General features: G+C 42.5%; 1 long non-coding RNA gene and 1 pseudogene across 1 annotated transcript; one reads left to right on the forward strand and one right to left on the reverse strand.

Annotated features, from left to right (window-relative positions):
* Positions 1–1,028: 1,028 nt before the first annotated feature.
* On the reverse strand, positions 1,029–21,657 carry LOC111827667. The gene is made up of 3 exons (XR_002831319.1): positions 21,573–21,657; positions 3,670–3,773; positions 1,029–1,176 (listed from the first exon to the last, which is right to left on the reverse strand). It is a non-coding gene; the product is annotated as an uncharacterized LOC111827667 (long non-coding RNA).
* Positions 6,924–8,565, forward strand: LOC102435664 (annotated as a pseudogene).
* Positions 21,658–22,318: the final 661 nt, after the last annotated feature.

The raw sequence follows: 22,318 nt of genomic DNA on the forward strand, positions 1-22,318 counted from the left end.
ACTATTTCAAATTTTTCTGACTCCTTTTCTAGACCCAGACCCAGTACTGTCCCTTGAATGTCAAAATGAAAAGGATCCAGAATTATGTAATGGGTGTGACAAGGATAAAAGCCTAAAGGAAAGGCTGCAGCACAGGCTGAGTGCACTGGTTCCAAGTCATCCCAAGCTGGCTACCAGCCCAGGACACAATCTTTCACCTCTGGACATGTATTCCGCCAGGTAGGATTCCACCTCGGACAAGACAGGGGTGGGAGAATGGGGGGCTGAGCAGGAATCCTGTTGCTGAATCAGTGTGCAGAGCTCACTCTCAAAAATGATCAGAAAGGGCCATGAATAAAATTAAATTATGTTTCAAGAATCTGATGACATTTTAAGCAGCTAAAAATCTAAATCCAGGTTAAGAATTACTAGTCTAGCCCTGACTGGTTTGGCTCAGTGGATAGAGCGTCGGCCTGCAGACTGAAAGGTCCGAGGTTCGATTCCAGTCAAGGGCATGTACCTTGGTTGCGGGCGCGTCCCCAGTGTGGGGTGTGCAGGAGGCAGCTGATCGATGTTTCTCTCTCATCGATGTTTCTAACTCTCTATCCCTCTCCCTTCCTCTCTGTAAAAATCAATAAAATATATTTTTAAAAAAAGAATTACTAGTCTAGTCTCTGAAACAAAAATTGTGGCCTGGGCAAAGGCACATTGGCTGACACAGTGGCGTACATTGTCCCAAGGAATCCAGCAAGGACCTCACACATCTCTAGACTAAGTGCATGGACCTCTCAGACATCCCAGCGAGACTACAGTCTAAGGCCATCCTTCTCACTCCCTCTCTCCCATCACCAACTCTGCAGTGTTTAAAATGTTGTGGGAATGGTTTCCATGCAAGATGTTTCAGGTGTTCCCTAAGGTCTGTATCATTCCTAAGCAATATCCTCCTGTTACAGTCCAGGGCTTTTGGAACAAACTGGGGACACAACACAGCACAAGCTTTGGGAGGGAATAGCCCCTCTCTTCCAGGCAGTTCACAGAGAAGCCAGAACTGAGTTCAGAAGTCAGCAGCTGGCTTTGTTTATTGTTTGTTTCTCCATCAGAGAAGATTGGAAAGATGATTAAAAGTGATCCAAGATGCCCTTTTGTAGGAGAATGGATAAACTGTAGGAAATCCAGATGATAGAATATTATTCAGCACTAAAAAAAAAAAAAAAAAAGAAAATTAAGCTGTCAAGCCATGGAAACCAGTATGAAAAGGCTTAATACTGTAGGCTTCCAACCATAGGACATTTTGGAAAAGGGAAAACTATGGAGACAGTAAAAAGATCAGTAGCTGCCAGGAATTAAAGGGAGGCAATGAATAGGTAGAAAGCAGAGGATTTTTAGGGCAGTGAAACTATTCTGTACAATGAACTTTTAGAAATGTACACCACCAAGAGTGAACCTTAACGTAAAGTGTGGCTTTTGGGTGATAATGTGTCAATATAGGTTCACTGATTATAAAAAAATATACCTATACCACTCTGGTGGGAGAATGTTGATAATGGGGAAACCTGGGAGGGGGATGTATATGGGAAATCTTTGCACTTCTCAATTTTGCTGTGAACCTAAAATTGCTCTAAAAAATAGTTTGGGCCCTAACTGGTTTGGCTCAGTGGACAGAGCATTAGACTGCGGACTGGAAGGTCCCGGGTTGGATTCTGGTCAAGGGCACATGCTTGGGTTGCAGGCTCGATCCCCAGTAGGGGGCATGCAGGAGGCAGCCGATCAATGATACTCTCTCATCATTGATGTTTCTATCTCTCTCCCTCTCCCTTCCTCTCTGAAACAATAAAAAAAAAAAATTGTTTTGTTTTGTTTTGTTTTAGTGATCCTCCTGCCAAAAAAACACAATGTGCAGCAGGACTTACTGGGTCAGTTCCCAGGGAGAACTGAGGTCCCAAGAGAGGGCCCCAATAAACAGAATGACTGATTTACATAACACAGGCAATGCCTTCCCAGAAGGGGCCCCATCAAGAACAGCCTGAACAACCAGAACAGCCTAGATCAGTGATGGCGAACCTTTGACACGCGTGTCAGAGGTGAAACGTGAACTCATTTTTTTGGTTGATTCTTTGTTTTACTATGGTTGCAAGTATCAAAAAATTTCTATATGTGACACGGCACCAGAGTTAAGTTTGGGTTTTTCAAAATGCTGACACGCCGAGCTCAAAAGGTTCGCCATCACTGGCCTAGATAGCACCGGGCCCTGGTCCCCCACCCAGCTGGTTGCCCAGGCACCCCACCTCATGATGCTCCTCCAACCTCCAGACCTGCTTTTAATATGGTCTCTGACCTCTTGAGGTTCACAGACAAGCTCAAGTCATCTCTGCCCACCCTCATAAAGCACCTGCCACCCATTGCCGGATGCTCAATGGTTAGAGCATTGACCCACAGACCTAGGGATCATGGGTTCAATTCCCGGTCAAGGGCACGTACCTCGGATGCAGGCTTGATCCCTGCATGTGGGAGGCAACCAATAAATGTGTCTCTCTCATATCCATGTTTCTCTCTCCCTTCCACTCTCTCTAAAAATCAATGGTGCCCTGACCCGTTTGGTTCAGTGGATAGAGCATCGGCCTGTGAACTGGGGTCCCAGGGCCAATTCCAGTCAAGGGCACATGCCCGGGTTGCAGGTTTGATCCTCAGTGGGAGCCATGCAGGAGGCAGTCAATCAATGAGTCTCTCTCCCCATTGATGTTTCTATCTCTCTTTCCCTTTTCTTTCCTCTCTGAAATCAATAAAAAATATATATTTAAAAAATTAAAATTAAAGGAAAAATATCCTCGGGTGAGGATTTAAAAAGTAATAATAATAAAGCACCTGCTAACTGTGCTGATGCCTTGTGTGCTCCCACTAAGATGAAAAAGAAACCAAGGTGCCAAATGGACAAGGTCCCTTCTACAGAAAATGCGAAAATTAAAACTTTATCAGATACATTATTTCTCTTTACATTGAAAAAAACATTAAAAGCCACGTTTTGAAGATTAATATCATGGGAAATTAATATTAAGTTTTAAAATGCAGAATATGAAATTATGTACAGCATAGTCCTTATTTTGTGAAAAGTATAACATTAAAAATTTTCCATTTAGATGTTTAAATTTGGTCGGATTGCACATTTTTTATTGATCTTGTTTTTTTGTGTTTTTTTTTAGAGAGAGAAAAGGAGAGTGAGAGAGAGAGAGAGAGAGAGAAACATCGGTAAGACAGTAACATCCATCAGCTGCCTCACGGACATACCCTACTAGGGATCAAGCCTGCAACTCTGGCATGTGCCCTGACCAGAAATCTAACCAGCAACCACTTGGTGCATGGGACAACATTCAACCAAGCGAGCCACACCGACCAGGAGGATTACACATATTTTTGTTTTCTTTATATTTAACTTCATTTACTAAGTGTTATTAGTTGAATTGTATCCCCCTGAAAAGATATATTGGGATCCTTCTAACCCCCAGTATCTCAGAATGTGGCTTTATTTGGGAAAAGGGGCATTGCAGATGTAGTCAAGATGAGATCATTATAGGGTGGGTTCTAACACAAATATGTCTGGTTTCCTTATAAGAAGGGGATATTTGGACACAGAGACACAAGCAGGGAGAACACCATGTAAAGATGGAGGCAGAGATGGAACAATGCTCTACAAACCAAGGAACAGCAAAGATTGTCAGCAGATCAGCAGGACTGGGACAGAGCCTGGACAGATTATCCTCAGTGCTGACACCTTGGTCTCGGACTTCTGGCCTCCAGGACTGTGGGGAGATAAATGTCTGCTGTTTAAACTGCCCAGTGTGGGGGACTATGTTACAGCAGCCATGACAAACTAATACACTTAAATTTTGTTCAATGTGCATAAACTACTTCAATAATAGGAAAATATTTTTCTAAAAGACACTACATAGCATAACTCTTAGAATAAAGATAAGATTTCTAGTTCATTGCACATAAATACTGACTTTCATCAAAAGAAAGCAATAGCCTGGCCACTGTGTTTGGATACCTATACTTTATTTTAACCAGCTCTTTGTAGAAAAAAATGGGAGTTACTTTACTGATACTAGTTTCTAATTAACCACCCCCATAGAGACAAAATAGAGACGTATAGGAACATCCCCACTAACCTTTCAACTGAATCTTCTCTTGCCTCTGAGTCATGTTTAGAGCAGGCCCTGGGGCCTCAACCCCAGGATCTCTAACTGTGCACTGCTCCAGGAGGTCAACCAGATGACTAGGACAGTAAGTAACTTTAAATGGGATCTTCACATTAATATATGTAGAGATACTATGAACTACACAATGTGAAATGTTCCTTAACTCTTCAGATAAAACACTTCAAAAAAATTCCTCCTGGATAAGTAAAGATAACACTCCTTATGGCCTAAAATGTATGAAATATCTGACATGTGCCAACTCAGGCCAGCCACAAAGCAGCTTTAAAATAATCACTGTGTGGCTAAATCCTATCTGGTCTTGATGGGACTCTCCAAGAACTCAGAGCCTGACGGTTCCAACCAAGTCTGAGACCATGTCTCTAGTGGTCTGGCTTCCTGGAGGGTCTGTGTGATTTCAGGGAGCCAGGCTCAGTGAGGGACAGCCAGATCGGGAGAAGCCAACAAATCATAATACATAGGTAAACTTAGGCCCAAAGCTCTGTGATGGTGACCCCAGTGATGGAGGCTGAAAATGCGTTCCCAGAGCTGCTGGTGGCTCTGTGGTTGAGCGTCAACCTATGATCCAGGAGGTCTCAGTTTGATTCCTGGTCATGGCACATGTCCGGGTTGCGGGCTCAATCCCCAGTGTTGGGCATACAGGAGGCAGCCGATCAGTGATTCTGTCTCATCATTGATATTTCTATAATAAAAGTCTAATATGCAAATCGACCGAACAGCAGAATGACCAGCCGCTATGACACGCACTGACCACCAGGAGGCAGACGCTCAACGCAGGAGCTTCCCCCAGGTGGTCAGACCCCTCAGCCACAAGCCAGGCTCAGGGCTGGCAAGCGCAGCGGCGGTGGCAAGCGCAGCAGGCCGGGCTGAGGGCCCCCTCCCCATGTGCATGAATTTCGTGCACCGAGCCTCTAGTCATTGATATTTCTATCTCTCACTCACTCTTCCTTCCTCTCTAGAATCAATATAACAACAACTTATCCCCTCAATAATGCCCAGCCCACAACTTTTTTGTCCAGCTTTGATTTCCAGTCGTACCTGTGCTGTGGTTTGGCTTCTGCTTCTTCTGCTCTGTTATCTTAGTCTCTGCCTGTGCCCTGTGACACAGATATGCTCCAGACCCGTCCCAGGGAGGCTGCCTGTTTCTATATTGATGGGCTGGAGACTGTCAGTTTGAGGAGTGCTTTAATATATATGTTCTCCTGCACAACCGCCCACTGATTAATTTGGAGACTGCTGGGGCAAAAGGGGAGGAAAAACTTAAAATGTCTCCCTTTTAATATTTCTCTATGGTTATTTCTAAATGATTTTCAGAGTAGCCCCCCCCCCCCCCGAATCTGTTCTCTCAATTTTCACTACCTTATAATTGACCAGAAGCCTGGTGCACGGATTTGTGCACTGGTGGGGGCGTGGCCTGCGGGGATCGGCCTGCTGTGGGATCGCCGCTCATCCCGGTCAGCCAAGCGGCTGTGGACCCGCCCTCTGAGACACAACGGCAGAGACACATGCTTCATACCACTAGAGAGCACAGCCTCACTAACACTACACACAGGGGAGGGTGGACCCAATCACGAACCACCCAATGTGCTTCTGGACTTATAGGCAGTCCTGAAGGAGACACAAAAGTTTGCAGTCCCGAAAAGAGCATAAGATACAAAGGCACAACCATGAGCTATGGAAACAGGACAGCTGTAGTGAAGAAATCAGATGAGCCCTTGGTGCTTAAGGTCTTAGGGGAGAGGGGGACACAGAAAACAGAAAAGGGCAGCACAGGGGCAGGAGAGCAGATGTGGCATCTGCAGGAATGACTTCTTCAAAGAAGCTAGACCTAAGTGCCTTCCCAAAGCTCACAGCACTAGCACCAGGCTACTGAGGATGCAATGTGCTATGTAGAGAGGCAGAAGCAAAATGCAAAAGAGGAGAGGTGGGAGACTCTGAAACCCACAGCCGAAGGGAAAACATGAAAGAAAAGGGCCTCAAAGGGAACACTGAGAAACGTCAGCACAATTAAAAGGAGGAGGGGGGTGGATAAAGAGAGCAGATGGGAGAAACTAATAAAAAATAATATGGTCAGCCCTAACTGGTTTGGCTCAGTGGATAGAGCGTCGGCCTGCGGACTCAAGGGTCCCAGGTTCGATTTCAGTCAAGGGCATGTGCCTTGGTTGCGGGCACATCCCCAGTAGGGGGTGTGCAGGAGGCAGCTGATCGATGTTTCTCTCTCATCGATGTTTCTAACTCTCTATCCCTCTCCCTTCCTCTGTAAAAAAATCAATAAAATTAAAAAATAATAATAATAATATGGTCACAGAGATTTGAAGAAAGAGAGCAAGAATGAAGCTCAGGAAACCCAACAGGGCTAACCACTGCAGGGTGTGTTTTCCACTGGCCATTGTCCTAACCCCAAGGGCAAAGGCACCCAGCTCACCAGTGTTAGGGCCACTGGAAAACACATGTAGAGTAAGAAATTAACTCCTTTGTTCATACAATAAAACTCCATCTTCCATTTAACTTGGGGGGAAAAAAGGCTCAAACTGATAAATTATGGATCAAGAATGAGGATGCCGATAACTATGTGGGAAGTCATGGCTGCCCTTCCTCAGCTACAGATTCAAGCAGTGGTGTTGCTTTCTCTAAAGTCAATCCCAGACAGGGAGCCAATGGCATATGTGTGACCACAGACGAGGAAAGGGAAGAGGCCACGGCCACAGCTGGCAGGACTCTGAGGGTGTTGCACTATTTGAAGAATACTGGTGTACACAGTCAGTCACCAAACCAATGCTGAGTGAGTTACCAGCTGAGACACCTCATACCTTCTCCCTTCGAATTCCTTTTGACCATCACCACAGGGCTTTACTGAGCTTCTCCTGTGGCAGTAAGCTCTGGCAAGACCAGAGGAGACTAGGCCCTCAAGACATAGACTGTATTATATAATTGAAACAAACCACTACCTCAGCAAGCCTTTCATGTTTACTTAAGTCTCAGGCTGTCATATAAACAGACAAGAGGAAAAATAGTGTAAAAAGGTCAGCTATGTAGGTAAGCCACCTGACTGGGCAGAAAAGGCCAGGATCAGGAGCTAGTTCCCTGGAAAACAGAGAAGGAAAGGATGGCAGGTTGGAGGCCTTTAGAAAATAAGCTATGCCAAATGAATAAACTCCTAGAAATATACAATCCTCCAAGACTAAATCAAGACACAGAAAATCTAAACAGACCAATTACAATAAAAGAAATCAAAGCAGTAATCAAAAAACTCCCAATAGGCACCCAGCAGGCCATCCATCCCGCCGTCGCCACCAGCTCCACACAGTTTAACAAGGGGCCCTTGGCTTTCGGCCAAGGTCAAGAACCAACACCTGTCCAAATATGACCCTCAAAAGGAGGCGGAATTCCGCAGCTGGATCAAAGGATTCATGGGCCTATCAGTCCTGACTTCCAGAAGGGTATGAAGGATAGAATTATCCTGTGCATACTCATGAATAAGCTGCAGCCAGGCTGTCTCCCCAATATAACCACTCCATGCAAAACTGGCACCACCTAGAAAACCTCTCCAACTTCATCAAGGCCATGGTCAGTTACAGCATAAACTCCGCGGTCCTGTTCGAGGCCAATAACCTATTTGAGAGTGGAAAATGACACAGGTGCAGGTCTCTCTTTTGGCTCTGGTAGGGAAAGCCAAAACAAAGGAGCTGCAGAGTAGCGTGAACATTGGCATCAAGTACTCAAAGAAGCAGGAGCGGAATTACGGTAATGCCACCATGAAGGCAGACCAGTGCGTCATCAGGCTCCAGATGGGCACCAACAAGAGTGCTACCAGTCAGGCATGACAGCATATGGCATGAGAAGGCATCTGTACAACCCCAAGAACCATATCCTGCCATCCATGCACCACTCAACAATCAGTCTGCAAACGGGAACCAACAAATGTGCCAGGCAGGTGATCATGACAGCTCCCGGGACCGGGGCAACACATCTATGATACCAAGCCAGGGACCAACAAGTGTGACAACTCCTCCATGTCTCTGCAGATGGGCTGCATGCAAGGAGCCAACCAGAATGACCAAGTCTTTGGCCTGAGCTGGCAGTTATACAACCCCAAGTAGTGACCACAAGACCCAGGAGCTGACTGAGTTCCAGGGTCAATTGGCAACTGCCCAAGTCCAGGGAAGGTCCTGGAGTATCCCTCCTACTACCAAGAGGAGACAGGCTACTGAGCCCCCCTTGTAGGTGTCTCTCCACATCATTGCCCCATCTGAAACTTTGGGGCTTTTGGAATTTTCATCCTGTTTTTCTTTATGTTCAAGTGCTTTCCAGCTGAGGGTCTGTGAAGGCCAGGTCCAGATGCATGTAGTGCAGGAGTCCCTGCCAGGGCAGATCCAAGTAGCAAATTTCCCAGCAGGCTTTGGGACAAGCTGAGGCGGGGGGGCGGAGACACACCTGTGTACGGATAGAAACTGGCCCCAAATGGGGCCTCTACCCTTTTCTCTGTCACTCTACCCTTTTCTCTGCTGATCACTTTGTGGTTTCTGTACCCACAGAGCATTCAGGCAGTTTTAACAAAAGTAAATTTTTTCCCCCAGGGGAATTGGGTGTGGATTGTGGAGGGGGTTGCTGGGAAGGAAGTCCCCCCAGGAGAGGGCCAGGCCACAGTCCTCAGATATTTTAGGCATCGTGAGGGACTGCATTTCCTCAGGACCCTCCCAAGGGCCCAGTGAGGAAACTGAGGCCCAGATAGGACAATGGAGTTCTGAGTGGTTGAGGCAAAACCAGACCCCCACTTCCATATTTGTCCCTTCTTCATTAGCCAAGCACTGCACAGGGACCCTGTACCAGGAGGCACTCCCTGGGACCAGGAGATAATGTGAAATACCAATGGTGCATCAAAGACAATAAAAACTAGAAAACCAAGATGGCCATATAGGTAAACACCTGTACTCACGGACTCCCACAATCACATCAAAATTACAAGTAAAATACAGAAAAACCACCATTCAGAAACACCTAAAAGTTGGCTGAATCGAACTCCTACAACTAGAGAATTAAAGAAGAAAGCAGACTTAGACTGGTAGGAGGGGTGAAGGCACAAAATGGGCTGGGCTGGTCCGACACCCAAGCGTGGCATTTTTTTCCATCGGGAAGAATGTCTCGGTTGTGGAGATCCCTCGTGAGGAGCTAGGGGTACCAGGCCCACACCAGCCCCCCAGCCCAGGGTTCCAGAGCTGGGAAGAGAAGTCTCTGTAACTTCAGGCTGTAAAATACCATCAGGAATTGTGATTGAGTAACACAGAGGCTGCTGGAGGCCCAGGCAGTTCCTCATAAAGGGCCCACAAACAACTTACACGGGCTTGTTCCCTCTGGCTCAGGAGACATACAGGGACATACAGGGAGGAACTGGAATGTCTGGCATCGAGGGTGGCTTTCTCGCAGACATAGGTGCTCACATGGGTCACTGTTTCTATGCTGAGACCTCCCCCGTCACAGAGCTCACTTACAGCCATATCTGAGTTTCCATTAGCCTGGCCCACACTGTGCACTCAGCTCTAGTGATTCCCTGAGAACCTGCTTCATCCAATTTGCAGCCCCACCCAAACTATTTGCAGGAGCTTTTCCTTATGAATGGCCTATCCTGGCTGAAGCTTCAGACTTTCCTAAAATTTCTCAAACAAGCATCAGCTGGCTTCAGCAGGCCTCAAAACTATTAATAAGAGGCCAAAGACAGCTTGGCCTCACATGGGCATTTCCATGCCCAACACAAGTAGCAGCCATCTGCAGATAGCTCTATAGCTCCTGCCAAGTGGCCTCAGGCAATAGCTGACTTTGCACCACCCAGAAGGCCCCAGAGCCAGTGCACCCAGTGGACAGCATCAAACCATAACAACTTGCAACTTTACACATCCACCAGCAACACACTCAAAGTGAGCACTGAAGCAAGCCCTACTCCATAGGGTGTCTCCTACACAGCAGCTCTTTCATGGTAGTTGCAGCTGGTACTCACAGCCAACTGGCCTGGAGGTCAATTCCTCCCAGTGACGCCAACAGCAAGAGTGTGAACACAGCTCACATGGGTGCCCCACTTGGGTGACTGGGGAGGCTGAGCCACTGAGCCCTAAAGGGCATCTACTACACAAGGCCACTCCACCAATTCCAGGAGACATAGTAGCTCTACCTAATACATAAAAACAAACACAGGGAAGCAGCCAAAATGCAGAGACAAAGAAACATGTCACAAATGAAAGAACAGAAGAAATCTCCAAAAAAAGAACTAAATGAAATGGAAGCAAGCAAACTACTGGATACAGAGTTCAAAACAATGGTTATAAGGTTGCTCAAGGATCTTAATGAGAGTTTCAAGGGAATTAATGGGAGCTTCAATGGACTTAAGAATTTCAAGGATCTTAGTGAGAATGTCAAAGACATGAAAAAGGACCAGTCAGAAATTAAGCATATACTAACTGAAATAAAAAATAATTTATAAGGCCCTGGCCAGTTTGGCTCAATGGATAGAGCGTCGGCCTGCGGACACAAGGGTCCCAGGTTCAATTCCGGTCAAGGGCATGTACCTTGGTTGCAGGCACATGCCCAGTGGGGAGTGTGCAGGAGGCAGCTGATCGATGTTTCTAACTCTCTATCCCTCTCCCTTCCTCTCTGTAAAACATCAATAAAATATATTTTTTTAAAAAAGAATAATTTATAGGGATTCAACAGTAGAGTAGAGGATTCCGAGAATCAAATCAACGATTTGGAATATGAGGAAGCAAAAAACACCCAATCAGAACAGCAGAAAGAAAAAAGAATCCAAAAATATGAAGATAGCGTAAGGAGCCTCTATCAACTTCAAGCATACCAACATTCGCATTATGGGGGTGGCAGAGGGAGAAGAGAAAGAGCAAGATATTGAAAACCTGTTTGAAGAAATGACAGAAAACATCCCCTACCTGGTGAAAGAAATAGACTTACAAGTCCAGGAAGCCCAGAGTCCCAAACAAACACAACTTAATTAAAATGCCAAGGATGAAAGACAAAGAGAGAATCTTAAAAGTAGCAAGAGAAAAGAAGAAGGAGGAGGGGGAGGAAAGGAGAAGAAAATAAAAAATATGAATGATAAAATGGCAATAAATACATATGCATCAACCACTGAATATAAAAATCAAAATAAATGAATAAGGAATCTAACGAACAAAATAAGCTGATAAATAAAATAGAACCAGAGGCATGGAAACCTGGAACAGACTGATGAATCTCAGAGGGAAAGGGGAGAGGGCGGGAAGAGATTACTTAAAGAACGTATATGTATATATGCATTACCTATGGACACAGACCCTATGGTGAAGGCTTGTGATGGGGCAGGAACTGGGTGGAGGGGGACAATAGGGATAAGCAAGGGGAACATCTGTAATAATCTCAACAATAAAGGTTTTTTTAAAAAAAGGCAATAAAAACTTCTTGGGTGAAGGGTTGGATTGCTGGGGAGAACGAACTCCCAACAAATAAAAGTCCTAGACCAGATAGCTTCATAGGTAAATTTTACCAAAAAGTCAAAGAAAAATTAAAACCTACCTTTCTCACACTACAATGGAACCTCGTTTCTCAAATATCTCCCATCTCAAACAATTCCCTTCTCAATCTGACAATCCTTTCATCATGCTGATACTAGTATAATCAGTCAAGCATCTCTCAGGTGACAAACAAAGGAGAGAATGCAAGAATATGAGTCAGTTTACCACTGTTAAAATCTCAGGAGATTGTGGTGTGTTTTCCTTTTGTTGCTGCTTATACTTATTAATTTTCTTTTTTTTTTACTGTATCCTTTCCTTTTTGTTAAATTTTCATTTACATTTCATGTCCTTTTTGTTTTTAAAGTGTTTATCTATAGATTAAACAGTACAATAAACATGTACTGTATAAGAAAGGTTAAAACAGAATCATTTGGGGTCAGGAATGGATTAATTCAATTTACATTATTTCTAATGGGAAAAAAATGATTTGTTTCCAAACAGCCTTCTGGAACGAATTAAGTTCGAGAAACGATGTTCCACTGTATTCCCAAAAAATTCAAGAGGAGGGAAGACTCCCAAGTTCATTTTACAAGGCCAGCATTATCCTAATTCCAAAACCAGATAAAGACATTACAAAGAAAAAAAATTATAAGCCAATATATTTGATGAACACAGATGCAAAAATCTTCAACAAAATATTAGCAAACCTAATTCAGCAATACATTCAAAAGATCATACATACACATGATCAACTGAGATTTATTCCTGGGATGCAAAATTGGTTCAATATCTGCAAACCAATTAATGTGATATAAACAAAATGAAGGATAAAAATAATATGGCCCTAACCAAGTGGCTCAGATGGTTGAAGCGTCATCCTGTACACCAAAAGGTTGCGGGTTTGATTCCCGATCAAGGCCCACACCTCGGGTGTGGTTTCTATCCCCAGTTGGGGTCTGTAAAAGAGACAATCTCTCTCCTTCTCTCTCTCTCTCTCTCTCTCTCTCTCTCTCTCTCTCTCTCTCTCAACATATCCTCAGGTGAGGATTTTGAAAAATCATATGATCATGTCAGTAGATGCAGAAAATGCATTCAACAAAATCTAGCACCCATTTAAATAAAAATTGTCAACATAAGAGACAGGATTGTCCACTTTCACTACTCTTATTTAACACAGTATTGGAAATCCTAGCAACACAATCAGACAAGAAGAAATAAAAGGCATCCAAATTGAAAAGGAAGAAGTAAAACTGTCATTGTTTGCAGATAACATATTATATAAAGAAATCCCTAAAGAGTCCACCAAAAAACTACTAGAACTGATAAATTCAGTACAATAGTGGGATACAAAATAAATATACAGAAATTGGTCGCATTTTTATACACCAACTAGTGCACGGATTCGTGCACATTGAAAGTAAATGGATTAGAAGAAATACTTTAATATCGCTATTAGCCCTTTCTCTATAATAGAAGTGTCAGAGATGAAAGAAAATTAGTAAAATGCATATGAAAATAATATATAAATTGATTAATAAACAATAACAACATATAACAACAAAGACATGATATAAAAACAAAAACCATGATGTAAAAATAAAATCATGATATAAAACATTGATAAAAACAATGACTGATAAATTGATTAAACTTATTCTAATATCTCTCTGTATACCACAGTAAGAAGTAAAAACACTTTCAGAATGCTTGACTACTTTCCCTTGTGATGAAGTATTTACAACTTTAATATCACACACTCTTCGAACTCGAGAGAAAGCAACATATAACTGACCATGTCCAAAAATGGGTTCAGGTAGGCATATTCCTACTCTGTCTAGATTGGCGCCAGCGAGAGCTTCATATATATTGCACATGCGCGAGTCAACATTTATTTTTAAATTGCCAGTGCGCATCATATGTACTGGCCAGTCGGTCAATCGGACAGTCAGACGGACAGTCACTTAGCCTTTTATATATAGAGAGAATGAATTATCTATCAGAAAGAGAAACTAAGAAAAAATCCCATTTACAATTGCATCAACAGAAAATACCTAGGAATAAATTTAAACAAGGAGGTAAAAGAGCTGTACTCAGAAAAGTATAAGACATTGAAGAAAGAAACTAAAGATACAACAAAAGCGTATATGGTGCTCATGAATAGGAAGAATTAACATCATTAAAATGTTCATACTCCCTAAAGCAATCTATAGATTCATTGCAATCCTTAACAAGATACCAACGGCATTTTTCACAGAACAAGAGCAAATAATCCAAAAATTTATATAGAACCACAAAAGACCTAGAATAGCCATAACAATCTTGAGAAAGAACAAAGTTGGAGGTACCACACTACACTGATCTCTGTGTCTTTTTTTATTATTATAGCCTTATAGTATAGTTTGACACTATAGATCAATGAAACAGACACATATATCAATGAAACAGAATAGAGCCCAGAAATAAACCTACATCTATATTGGCAATTGATATATGACAAAGGAGTCAAGAACATACAAAGGGATAGAGACAATCTACTCAATAAATGGTGTTGGGAAAACTAGACAGATACATGCAAAGAAATGAAACTAGACCACTTTCATACATCATAAACAAGAATATACTCAATTAAAGACTTAACTGTAAGACTCGAAACCACAAAACTCCTAGAAGAAAACATAAGCGATACACTCTGACATTTCTCTTAGCAATTTCTTTTTTTCCTGATAAATGTCTTCGGGCACAGGAAACCAAAGGAAAAATAAGCAAATGGGACTACATCAAACTAAAAAGTTTTTGCACAGCAAAGGAAACCATCAACAAAACAAAGACAACCTATTGAATGGAAGAAGATATTCACTAATGATACACTAGTGAATGATACATTCAGTAAGAAGTTAATATACAAAATTGTAACGACCTCATACAAATCAACACATAAGAAATAAACAATCCAATTAAAAAATGGGCAGCCCTGGATGGTGTTGTTCAATGGTTAGAGTGTCGGCCTGTGGACCAAAGGTGCAGGTTTAATTCCTGGTCAAGGGCATCTACCTGGGTTGCGGGTTTGCTCCCGCCCCTACCCGGGGTGTGTGCAGAAGGCAACAAGTCAATGTGTCTATCTCACATCTCTCTCTCTCCCCCCCTCTTTCTCCCTTCCCACTCCCTCCTTCCCTCTCTCCCACTCTCTCTGAAAAGCAATGGCAAAAAGATCCTCAGGTGAGAAAAGGAGGGGGTGGGAGAGGAGCGCAGAGGACTGAATAGACACTTCTCAAAAGAGAACACACAGATGGCCAATAAACATATGAAAAGTTGCTCAACATCAATAATCAGAGAGATGCAAATTAAAACCACAATGAGATCTCACCTGACACCTGTCAGAATAACTATCATCAATAAGTTAACAAAGTATTGGCAAGGATGTAGAGAAATGGGAACCCTCGTGCACTGTTGAGAATGTAGATTGGTGCAGCCACTACGGAAAACATTAAAAATGGAACTACCTGATGACCCAGTGATTCCACTTCTGGGAATCCAAAACTAACTTTATAACGGTTTGCTATTCTGCTACAGGGCAGAATTTAACATAAGGTAGGCATTTCATGAAACCCAATTGTGTGGGTATAGTCACTCAATCATCACATGGTATTCTCATAAGGTCATCTGACTCTAAAGGTGGCATCTGGTCAGCCACTAAGATGCAATGTTTAGAACTCGGGTTTCCATTAACAAAAAAATGAATAAAAATACATTTTAAACAGAGCTTGACCACCATCAAGATGAAGAAAATGCACAGATAGTGGTAGGAATGAATGATCTAGCCACTCATACCAAATGTAAAATGCCTGGCCAAGCTGAGGCCACCATCAACTGAGCATTTGCTCCCACAGAGACCAGGCACTGAGGGAAAACACTGCCCTCCACTCATCCCTCTAACTGACTTTCTGCCTTCCAAAAATACCAAGGATCCAGACAGTGGCTGCTACCTTCCTTAGATAGGGACAAAGGCCTCAGGGTTTATTCTTTCTAATAAACTATTCATTAACAAAAGGTCAACAAAGTCAAAAGCTTTCAAAGAAAGTGTCATTTGATTTCCAAAGAACCCCTTCTTTACCTCTTTTCCTATTGCTGCTCAGGCAGAGAGCCTGCTTAGCCCACAGGAGCTTCAACCCAGCCTAAGGCAGGGACTCTGAGTTTAAACATAAAGTGGGGAAGGAAGAAGCAGAGCTGTGAAGGAAGCGCGCACTCTTTTTCTCTCTCTCTCTCTCACACACACACACCTCCCTCCCTTCCACTCTCTCTTTAAAATAAAAAAATCAATGGAGAACGTATCCTTGGGTAAGGATTAACAAAAATAAAAATAAGAACTTATGGAGCCCTGGCTAGTGTGGCTTGGTTGGGCACTGTCCCATACACCAAAAGGTTGCAGGTTCGATTCCCGGTAAATGCACATGCCCAGGTTTCAGGTACAATCCCTGGTAGTGGGCATGGGGGAGGCAGCCGATTGTCCGCTCTCACATCAATGATTCTCTTTCTTTCTCCCACACCATTCTTCACTCTCTAAATATCAATAAAAATATTTTTAATAGAAGGACTTATGGAGCATCTATTCTAAGTTAGGATACAGGCAAATCTCTTTACCTTCAAATATAAAACATGAAGGAAATCCCTTCAGTCAGCTTTAAAATTTGATAGTATTAAAAAATAAAATAAACACTGGCTCCATGAGTGTCCCTGTAATTAACAATGAAAGGAAAATAATAGAAATATTATAACCAACAAATGAGGAATTACAAACAGCCCATAAACCCTTCTCTGTCCCAAGCATGCCTTCCTTCCCTGTGCAGTTGGGGTCACAGAGCCCAGAGGCCCTTAAGAAACTGCTTAAAGGGAAAGAAAAGTCCAACAGCCAGAACTCACAGCACTTAACCATTTGTGGGACGAGGCTCCCCTTCTGTTCTGACCTGCCTTTCCAAATCCTCTCCCCATCATGTGAACTCTCCAGCAATTCAAATATCTTGGAATAAGAGGACCAAAGGTCTATTAATCAACAAGGGCTGAGCTAGAGGAACAAGAGCTTCTGGGGAAAAGTGTTTGAATGCAATTACCAACTTTTATATTAACAAAAAAGATGCATTTAATGAAATCTAATTTAAATGATATCTAATATTCTATACTTTATATGCAGTTTAAAAGAATGTAGACAAAGAATATTCCCGAGAACCCTAAAATACAATAAAAACTCATTATACTAAAAAAATTCAGTAAATTATATTGGCATAATTAGCTATGCATATCTCTCTGATAATGAAGCAAAGTGTGCTTTATCTATTTTTGAGTCATAAAAAAACTTCTTTGTTAAAAAGACAAATGAATTAGCATTAGGATATACATGCTCCTAACAACCTACAAATCCAACCCAACCAGCTGCCTAGACCATGGCAAATGCATATGCCCTGACCAAGAAGGCACTTAATGGCCAATTAGTAACCTGGGATGGCGGTAGGATCAGGAAGAATGGCTAGTCCTACCATACAAGCGGGTACAGAGGGACCTGCCTAGGGAAAGCTTCTCTCTCTGCTTCAATATCAGATGGCAAGACATTCTCTGTCAGAAGGAGCACCAAAGACTGGACCCCCTCCCCCACTCCTTGCCCCCTCCAACCTTGCTGCTCAGGCAGGACGTGGTTCTGTTGCTAACAATACTTCCAGTCCCCTAAATTGACAGGGATGCAGGGTCAAGCATCAGATGTGCAAATCTCTCTACAGCAGCGGTTCTCAACCTGTGGATCGCGACCCCTTTGGGGTCAACGACCCTTTCACAGGGGTCGCCTAAGACCATCGGAAAACACATATATAATTACATATTGTTTTTGTGATTAATCACTATGCTTTAATTATGTTCAATTTGTAACAATGAAAATACATCCTGCATATCAGATATTTACATTACGATTCATAACAGTAGCAAAATTACAGTTATGAAGTAGCAACGAAAATAATTTTATGGTTGGGGGTCACCACAACATGAGGAACTGTATTAAAGGGTCATGGCATTAGAAAGGTTGAGAACCACTGCTCTACAGTGAGCACAGGCTGGTCAGAGTGCACTAACTCCGTATTGCCTCCAGGGACACTGAGAGTCTATGCACATCACTCTTCTTCGTGCCTTGCAAATTCAACATCTCAACACGTCAAAAAGTGATCACTTTTCCATTTTATTTTTGTAATTCTCACCCAAGGACATGTTTATTGGTTTTAGAGAGAAGAGAAGGAGAGGGGAAGTGTGTGTGTTGCGGGGGGGCCTGGACATCAATGTGAGAGAGAAACATTGATCAGTTAGTTGCCTTCCCCTATACTTCCCAACTGGGGATTGATCCCACAAACTAGGTATGTGCCCTAATCAGGAATCAAACCCACAACCTTTTGGTGTAGGGGATGACACTCCAACCAACTGAACCACACCAGCCAGTATTTTAAGTAGAGGTGTTCAATTAAAAATATTAACCATTAAATCTAAGCTTCCATTCATATAAACAACACTGCCTTTATTATCCTAACATGCCACTTTCAGAAACCATTTTGTTTTTTAAAACATAATTCAAAATTCCTAATTCACAGTAAATGTAAATGTAACATTCACATTCCACCTAGGTTGTCAGTCAGTGCTTGGAAACAATTCTCATCAGCAGTGTGGCCTCACTCACTCTGACTCTCATATGTACATCCATCTAACCCTGGGGAAATGTGTGTCATCAAGAGCTTTTTCAATCTCATCACTTCTCTGGAAAGGCCTTGACCAAGGTATTACCAAGAAAGATGTTAACAAAGTGAGAACTATAACAACTGTCAACTGAAATTAGAGTTTTATGCTAGAGTTTTAAAAAATTCTAATTATTTTGAAGTTTACATTTTCATGAAGCTCTATTTCCATAAACAGTGTAATTTAATCTCTAAAGAAACCTTTCAAATAGGTATCACCATTGCTACCTCACAGGGGAGGAATCCAAGGCTCACAGGGTTAAAGACATGGGCCCAAGATCATAGAGCTAGTACCAGATTCCACAGACTCCTGTAACCAACCATAGCCATGCCTAGAACATTTCAGAGCAGAACAAATCCAGAATCTACCCAAAAATCACTAAAGGTGCTTTAACAAGACTACCTTCCCAAAAAAGTGATTTGAATCTGATCTAAATGGCTCATATTCTACCTTAATTAGGTCAAAATGAAAAGTAAAAATAATGAATAATATGAGTAACAATGAAAAAGTATTAGAGTCTGCAAAATAATTGTATTTTTTAACCATTTGCCTGCCGTAGCATCTATAGACCAACTTTAAAATCATTTTTTTCGTGAGAATTTCAACTGAAAATATTCAAGAACACCCGAATTGTAATTGTGCCAGGCTTACACAGCTGTGGGTGAACCTGAGAGGGGGCAGTGAAGGATTTAGAAAAGACAGACAAGAGAATAAAGCTGGGGCTAGGTAGGACGCTGCTTCTCTGATGGAGAGAGACAGCGCCACAGCCTGCAAGCTGAGTCTTTATTTTATAGCCAGTTTCCAGAAGGCAAAGTAAGGGCGTGGTCAAGATGTTTACAATGTTCTCGTGGGTTTCGAATCTACTCCATTACATGTACCTAATCAAGCTTTGTTTACTTGCTGCACCTCCCCCAGCCTATATCATTTAGCCACGTGGGACCATAGGTTCGGACCATAAGGTCAACCTTACAACTATAGACTTTGTGCTGGGAGGGCTTTGCCCTCCAAGCTAGGACTTGAACGTGGCAAGCCACAAGAGGACTGTGCCCTCTCATTAGCCTGAGGCTTGAACCTGTCCAAACATTGTAGCTGCTCTCCACAGTAATATATTTATTTTTATAATATTCATTGCAAATTGATTTTTTAATTAAATTCAAAATATCGTGGCGTGTGGGGATGGTTTCCGTTTTGGATGCATGACAGTTAACTAGTTAAATTCTGCCTTTTGATGCCAGGAAAGGTCATGGAGGGTCTACAACCCTTGAGCCTGAGCCCCTGCTCTCACACATTAGGGCCACTGCCTATCTGCTGGGCAGTCACAACAGCATCTCATGTTAATACGAACCTTTATCTTTATTCAATTCAAACACTGCAGATTATTAACTGCATATTTATGGTTCACTACAGTGTTAAATGGCATTAGACACTTTGGACTATTACTGTGGTATGGTCAAAAAGCCAATCCTTCAAATGTCAGAAAAACCTTCTAAACATTAACATATCCATTGCTCTCAATCCACCCAACCAATTAGGGCAACCCAACAATCTTTCAGCAAAGAGTTGCTATAATTGTTTTCTTTTAATCAGGAATCACCAAATACTTATTAAGAACCTAATTTAAGCAGCATTTTGTTTTTTCTTGTTACAAATTAAGACCAGTATCATAGTTTCCAAACAAAGGCAAAGCTCAGCCACTAAGACCTAGTCTCTCAATGGCTGACCCACTGCCTAAGACAACCAACCTGAGTCCACATGCATATCCTGGGAATGCTTCCCAGACATTCCCAGGGTGTCACAAAGCCTATCACCATCCCACCTGGTCAGCAACACCCTCACTCTGCAGATTAAGAGGAGACAATTCTAGGCCTACTCTCAGAGACACTGAAGTATCTTTTCCATCAAACCTTAACCCAATTTCCAAAAAAAAAAAAAAATACTTGTCAAGTCAAGGAAAGTACCCAGGTGCATTTCAAAGTGGCCTGATTCACTGATGGCTGAGATAAAGGATAGGTTCTGTTAGATTAAGAACACTTGCCCGGCTGGCATCGCTCAGTGGTTGAGCATCGAACTATGAATCAGGAGGTCATGGTTTGATTCCCGGTCAGAGCACATGCCTGGGGTTGAGGGCTCAATCCCCTGTGTGGGGTGTGCAGGAGGCAGCCAATCAATGATTCTCTCTCATCATTGATGTTTCTATCTCTCCTTTCCTCTCTGAAATCAATAAAAAAAACTTTTTAAAGATTTTTTTAAAGAACACTTGCCAAGAAAGTAGCAGGAAAGATTTCCTTCATGTCTGCTAGGAACAACAACACAAAATAGATGATACACTTTTGAACTGCTTGCTTAAAAAACACTAACACCAGCCATGGTATGAAAAACTAAAATGAGCTAAGTGTTGCCTTTCCAATTGTTATCAATCCACATATCAGAGGAAATAAAGCATATGCCAATGTGATACATTTCCCAAGGAAGGGCTTTGTTTAGGAGCAACAGATGTTAGGTCAAACCCGAGACCAGTCTTGAGGAAGCAGCCACCCCTCCTCTCAAACCTCCAGGAATACCATGGAGTAGTTATCGAGACTACCCAGAAGCTACTGGCTGCCCAGACACACAGGACACCAGACAAGACCACAACCAGGCCTCACGGCTTCCCCCAGGGCAGAAGCAACAATTCTCAGACTAGAAAAGCTCTCCACTTCGTGCAGTGTTAATGCAAGACGCATAGAGCACAAGACTAACACAGTGAGTTAGCAAGCACAGGGTCCCGGTAGCCTCCAGACTACTTGGGGATGGAATAAGATAAAGGAAGTTGAAAAGAAACAAACTTCCTTCAGGCCCGGATACCAACCTGTTCAATTTTTCCAAAGAATTCCTCACTGGGACACCGCGGATGCTGTTTATTAACTCCACACAGCTCATTACCACTATTCTGAAACACTTTCATCTAAGTGAAGTCCAGAACAAAATTCAAAACACTTAGCAAAAACTCTATCAAGCCCAATAAAACCAACTTGGAGACTGAACCATTATTTTGACACTCCTTTTTACAAACTAATGAAAATAAACACACACACACACAAGAAAATAAACACACACGAACTGATGAGAGGCAATGCAATAAAATATTTACCGATTCCATAGCTGAAAGTTGATGTTGATAAGGACTGTATATTAAATCCAATAGAGGTGTGTCCAGAGCAGTACTGTATATATTCTGAAACAAGAGAGTAAAATTAGCAAAAAGTAATAATTTCTACTTCAGTTCTCTTTACAATTTGTCTCTCTCCATTTGAAGAAGCCATTTATTCTATTACTTACTACCTTGCTTCATTTTACTTAACACCAGACAAGCAAAAAGTTTGTAAGATGTCTGATTTAGGGTTACAAAGGGAAAGTAAAGCCCAGGAAAGAGGCTCACACCTGATGATTTGTTTTAGGACACTATTCAAATAGAAATCTCTATTCTCAGTAATTTTTCCTGGAAAGCAATACCCAGAAAGGCCAGGCTGAAAAAAGAACACTCAGGTGGGCCTGTCATTCTCCACAGAGATGGGACCTCGGGACTGGGGCTTGGGTGATTCACAGACTTTTCTCTTTACAAGGAGTTTGATAGGAATCTCACAATTATTAAACCTTTGTCAAAATTATACACTTTGCAAGCTTCCTCTCAAACTCAGAATACATCCAAAATCTCCCTTTGGTTCACAAAACCCCGATGGCCCACCTCTCTCCACCTCCCACAGCCTCCTAATACACTGCTTCCACTCCCACCCCATTCCCCCACTCCACTTCCCTGTTCTATATGGCCTCAATCTGGACACTTCCCTCTCAACACTGCCCACATTCTCTCTTCCATTTTTGGTCTGTCTGTGCTCA

This window comes from Myotis lucifugus, unplaced genomic scaffold (genome assembly GCF_000147115.1).
Source record: "Myotis lucifugus unplaced genomic scaffold, Myoluc2.0 scaffold_198, whole genome shotgun sequence".
In the NCBI taxonomy this organism is placed as follows: Eukaryota; Metazoa; Chordata; class Mammalia; order Chiroptera; family Vespertilionidae; genus Myotis; species Myotis lucifugus.